This window comes from Acanthochromis polyacanthus, chromosome 9 (genome assembly GCF_021347895.1).
Source record: "Acanthochromis polyacanthus isolate Apoly-LR-REF ecotype Palm Island chromosome 9, KAUST_Apoly_ChrSc, whole genome shotgun sequence".
NCBI lineage: Eukaryota > Metazoa > Chordata > Actinopteri > Pomacentridae > Acanthochromis > Acanthochromis polyacanthus.
Window position 1 is genome coordinate 5,608,655 of NC_067121.1, and position 6,000 is coordinate 5,614,654.

At 39.8% G+C, this 6,000-nt stretch overlaps 1 protein-coding gene across 1 annotated transcript in view; it reads right to left on the reverse strand.

Annotated features, from left to right (window-relative positions):
* Positions 1-5,767, reverse strand: part of LOC110968722 (CYFIP-related Rac1 interactor B-like) — a 28,175-nt gene extending 22,408 nt beyond the window's left edge. The window contains exon 1 of the mRNA XM_022218677.2: positions 5,593-5,767. The gene's annotated coding sequence lies outside the window, so the exon portion shown is untranslated. The remainder of the gene's footprint in view (positions 1-5,592) is intronic.
* Between the last annotated feature and the right edge of the window lie 233 nt (positions 5,768-6,000).

A 6,000-nucleotide genomic window follows, 5' to 3' on the forward strand; every position in this document is an offset into this window, starting at 1 on the left:
TTTTATTTAACAGTTTATTATAATTATCTAAGACAGGGGTGTCAAGATCCGTTCCTGGAGGGCCACTATCCTGCATGTTTTAGATGTTTCCCTCTTCCAACACAGCTGATTCAAATGATCAGGCTCATTATCAGGCTTCTGCTGAGCTTGATGATAAGCTGATCATTTGAATCAGGTGTGTTGGAGCAGGGAAACATCTAAAACATGCAGGATAGTGGCCCTCCAGGAACTGAGTTTGACACCCCTGATCTAAGACTACAGGATGTGATGTAATCTGCTCGATTAAGGTGTTTTTAACTGAAGCTCTCTGTTTACGTTCGCTGTCACCCAGATGTCATCAATCTTTAAACAAATGCACTATTATGAATCGGTTACTGATTGTTTTGCATCATAAATGAAGAACCCTGGATGCTAGTCTGGTTCTGATGTGTCTATTTAAAGCTTCAGACACGTGAACGTTTTTCCAGTGGATCGTGAACTTTCGTTTCTACGCTGATGACACACAGCTGTTCCTCCCTGGTAAGGACAAAACTTTGATCTTCAGCTGATGAAAGAGAGATTTTACTTTTTCAGTGGCAGCACCTGGTGAAATAAACGATCAACTTTTGGATTTAATCAGGACAAAGAATCTGACGGTGATTTGAGTTTTCAGCAGCAACTCAAAATAATGTTTTTACCATCCTGGAAACATTTCAAAGCTATCCTCTAGCTTAACTTCTAACACACTAAATCTTTTCAAGAAATGCATCCATTTATCAACCACAGACTGGTTGAACAGATAGAATCCATCGATTTTTCCGCTTTCCAACAGCTTTTCTCATCTGAGACGTGCAGTTCCATCAGGAAAGTTCAGAAAAATCAAAGCTTAAAAAGGTGATATTTCACTAAAACCATTCTATTCTGTACACCTCATTTATAAAAATCTTCAAAAGCAAGTTGTTTGCACCAGATCCTGTAAAAAAAAAAAAGACTCAGTGGTTTTAGGTTGAAGTGCAGGCAGTGTTTCCGCAGAGCAGAGAGGCAAATAAAAGCAACTGGATGAATAAACAAATGCAGCACGGATGAGAAACAGAGAATGCATTCAGCATGGAGAAACATCTTTCTACTGATGATGAGCAGAGGAGAGAGGAAACGTCTGGAGAGGCTGGAAATAATTAAATATCTGGACTATGTGGACACAAAACCACCACAAAGAGACATGAAAAGACAACAAAACAACACAAATGAGACACAAAACCATCAAAAACAAGACAAACTGACAAATGAGAGTCAAAATGCCACAGAACACAACAAAAATAGACACAAACTGACCCAAATGAGGCACATAATGACAAAAATGAGACAAAAACTGACACACAATGGCAAAAGCAAGACAAACTGACACAAACGAGACAGAAAATGACACGAGGCAAAACAAAAAGACGAATGCAGCACGGCTCAGAAACAGAGGAGCAGGTTGTTGGAGATCCATTCAGCTTGGTGAAACATCTTTGTACTGATGATGAACAGAGGAGAGAGGAAAAGTCTGGAGAGGAAACATGGAGATAGATAAATATCTACAGTATATGAAGACAAAATGACACAAGAGAAATGAGACGCTGGATGGCAACAAGACGACATGAAAACGATGGAAAAGGGACAAAATTCTCCCAAAGAGATTAAAAAAAAAGCCACAGAAAGCAATAAAAATGAGACAGAAGCTGTTGGAAGATGCATTCAGCATGGTGAAACGTCTTTCTACAGCTCAGATACAACAGAGAGAAAACGCTTTTAGAGGCTGTAAAAATGTAAATAGTTAAATATCTGTCAAATGTAGAGCCTCCATATTTCTGAAAAATCTTGACTTCGGGACTTTAAATCGTTGTGTCTCGGTGTGTTTCAGCTTCTTTGCTCTGGTAGCTTTGAGGACAGACTTTCACATTTTAATGACTTCTTTTATCATAGACTTGAGTTTCATTTCTTTTAAGCTGTCTTTAATGTATTTTTAAAAATGTTTTTCAGCAGATAACTGTGTCGTTGCCTGTCTCTTACTAAATCTAATGATTTTATGATTGTCTGTTTGCAGTTTCTCACTCGTATTTTGAAGCGCGCTTCTTAAATGAGTATTCTAATCATCATTACTGCTTGATATGTATGGAATTGTCTTTCTGCTGCAGATTCATGCAGTGAACATGGAGTCGCTCACAGTGATGCTGCAGTGAACAAACACTGAGCTGCAGCACTAAAATCCTGCTCTCAGTTTTACACATCAAACAATAAATGCAGCTCTGAAACCACTTCTCTCACTTTGATCCTTATTTTTAGATTCTGCTCTTTCACTCTGTGTTTTATTAGAAAACTGGCAGCTCTGCACTGAGAATCACACAAAGCTAATTCAGCTGAGAGATGAAAGCTCCCATCAGCTTCACTCCACTTCATTTATTACTCCAGACTCGTTTTATGAGACGTAAAAATGCTAAACAAGCTCAGATAAATAAGCTAAACCTGAGAAAACAAGTTCAGCCGACTTAAAACATTAAGTAGAGTCAACTAGTCTTGTTTTACGTTTTCTAAGGAGCTTCTTCGAGCGCTGCGACTGAATTCACTAATTTAATGAGACTTAATTTAACGTTTATTAAAGGCAGTTTGTCAAACTACAAACAAACAGGAGACTCTGAGGAGTTTTAACTCTAATGATTCATTCTGGGAAGTCTGCTGATCGGCTGCTTCTGTCTCTGATTAACGTCATTAAACGATATGAGTGAATGTTTAGCCGTTATTATTTGAAGTCCAAAGCCTCCTTCAGACCTAAACTTATCTCAGCTTGTTGCCTTCATGTCTCAATCCACACTTTTCCGTAAACTTTCTGATGGTAAATTTCACCTTCAGCCACTCCAAGTACTAATAATAGTCATTTCTGAATTAAAAAGTAGATGGCTTCATGTTTAGAGGCACTTTTCTGAATTCACATCCTCATCAAACCACTGAATTCTAGCATGTTTTCTCACACACACACTTATTTTTCACACTTCACAGACACAGCATGTCACTCAGTTAAAGTGTTTATCCCCTGAGTGGCAACTTTTACACCCATCTCCTGGGCGATGGCGTCTATGGGCTGTGAGAGAAAACCTGTCCGGTCCAAAGCGACATCATTCTGCACTAAATAATGGAAGGGCCCAGCTTTAGTGATGCAAACATGGTTCACTGTAATCGCTTAATAAAGATCAAACATGTACTCGTCATGCTAGACCTCCAGTCACATTAGCGGATAGTCAAGTACAAGTACAGTATTTGTGATTAATGCAAGACTTTATGACCATTTAATCACCGTTATTCATCAAAAAAAAACCTGGCAGAGAGTCTTTCCTCTGAGTTTATTCTATACTGCAGCCTCAGACAGCAGCAGGATCCACATTAGCACCGCCAGAAAGAGAAAACAGCAGCAGTTACTTGTAATTATGAATTATCAATGACATGGAGACAGGATGGATCATGATCTCTTTGTCCTTTTCTTCACCTCAGACTGGTGAGAATCGCAGATACTTTGACGTTTCTAGTTGTTTAGGAATATTTAGTTTGAGTTTATTAGCGACAGACAACAGCAGGATCCATACGAGCGTCTCCAAAAAGAGAAAACAACAGCAGTAGTTTGATTAATGACTTAAAATCATACATTATGACCAACATGGAGACAGGACAGTTCAGATTCAGATTCAGATCTGACACTGATTAAAAAATAGAGTCTTCTCAGTGATCAATCTTGAGCACAAACATGGTTCTAAGAAGCTTTTTGCACATTTTCACTGTGATTGGGGACATTTTAGCCAAAAGGTCATTGAAATGTTTCTGGAACTGATTTAAGGATTCGTGGATTCTACTATTCTTCACCACACAGGAGTCACTTCTGGTTTCCAAGCAACGTCTTTAGGACTTTTGTCCAACTTTATAGAAGCAAAGTTAAATAAGCTAAATAGCTATTTCTATAGTCACAGCTGCAGACACTGTACAGGAATGTTTTATTTCTATAAATATTTCTTTTATCCAACGTTAATTTTCTCGCCACAATAATAAATATATAACCATGCCGCAAATACCTGCGATACAGCAAAAAGTCCGCTATACCAAATGCAATTTAAAAATCTGCGACACAGTGAGACCGTGAAAAGTGAACCGCGATAAGGCGAGGGACCACTGTATTTGCATCTGAATTAATCTGAATCTGATTAATTACTTAAAATCATACATTAGAACCAACATGGAGACAGGACAGGTCAGGTTTGTGCCACGTTATTAAGGATCCAAAAGGAAGTCGCACTTTTAGTTTGTCGCTTCCGGTTGTTTAGGAATATTTCCTCTGAGTTAATTAAAAACCTGCAGCATCAAACTTCAGAGTTTTAATTCTAATTTATCTCCAACATGGAGACGGGATGGATCAGGACGAACGGAACATTTCAGGTTTTTAGGAAATCGTAAATGAAGTGGGCCGTCTGATAAGCTGCTGTTAGTTTGATTATTATTTAATTATAATGTGTTAATCATCACTTTGTGTGTCGTCTAATTTCATGTGAACAACAAACATCACACCGCGTCTTTTTCTGTCGCTGGCTGATTGAATCTTTGAGGAACATTAACAGAAATGCCTCAAGTTATATGTACTCGTGTTTTTAAAGTTCAACAGTATGAAAACACACAAAAAAGACAGTTTAGGTTTAAGAAATTAGCAGAACTCTTATATTTACATTAAGTAACCTAAAAAAGACACGTTAGTTTGACTGTGTTGTTATGACGATTTACAGTGTACTTTTTACTTCCTGTAACAGATTTTCCTGCAAAATTACAGGAAAATCCTGAGACTTCTTTCTAGTAATATACCATCTTTATATAGCTTTGCCACTGTAGTAAACATTAAGTGTACATGACTGTACACTAAAACGTTTTCCTCTTTTAAAATGTAAAAATTAGTGAATTGCAGACAGGAATAAACAACAGTGTCTTTGATTTTAGGATCCAGAATTGAGGACTTTGTTTAATGCAAATAAAACACCTAAAAGTATAAAAGATAAGCGACACACTGATGGATCAGGAACAGCAAAGTTTGACAAACTGCAGTCTGTAGTGAATGCATTTAAGGAACTGAGAAAAACATCAACTTAATGTAAAATAAAGTAAAACTTTGGAGTCAGTGTGACGTTATAAAGATGTTCTCAGCTCTGTGCATGCAGGTTATGTTCAGTTCTTTTTGGTTTTGCCTCAGCAATCATCAGGGTTTACATTTTTAGGTGTGTTTAGTGAAACTGTCAGAGTCTGGCTGCGTGTTGACACTGATCATCGGGGTGTATCTGCGGTTTGATCGACACGCACCGACACACGGCGGGTTCTCCGGTAAACCCTCGGTGCTCGGCTGCAGCTGAACCGTCGGTGGAAACCTCCGGGATGTTCGTGAACGAGCCTCCTGCTGCGGAGAGTTAAAACCGAGCCCGGAGGCGCAGCTTTTCTCCTGCGCAGTGGCAGGACCTGACATGTCCGATCCACCCTGAGCACCGAGCCGCCGGGCCCCGCAAACGGCCCCGTTCCCTCCCCCGGCCCTCTCCGCGCCCTCCCCCTCCTCACCTTCACCGATAGCTGATCGATAAGTGCGGATCGATGCGCTGCGTCCGGCTCCGGTGCGTCCAGGTGTCTCCCGGCGGGCCGCCTCCTCTACATGCCGCGCCACCGTGAACCCGGAAAACAGCCGCTGCGCGCTCCGTTAACTATAAAAGGAGTGATTTCCTCAGGAGGAACTGAGCTCTGAGCCAATCACAGGCCGGCAACCTGAGGGGTCGGCCGACGGAGGCAACCGGAGCTCAGAGAGGGAGGAAACTGGGTCAGATTTTAACTTTTTAATCACATTTATGGGGGAAAAAATGTCCAAATTATGAGGAAAAACTCAATAATATTATATTTCTACTAGTGCAAAGTTATGATTTGAGCTTCATGTCCTATAATAATGACTTTAAAAGTCTCACATTTCTAATCTTG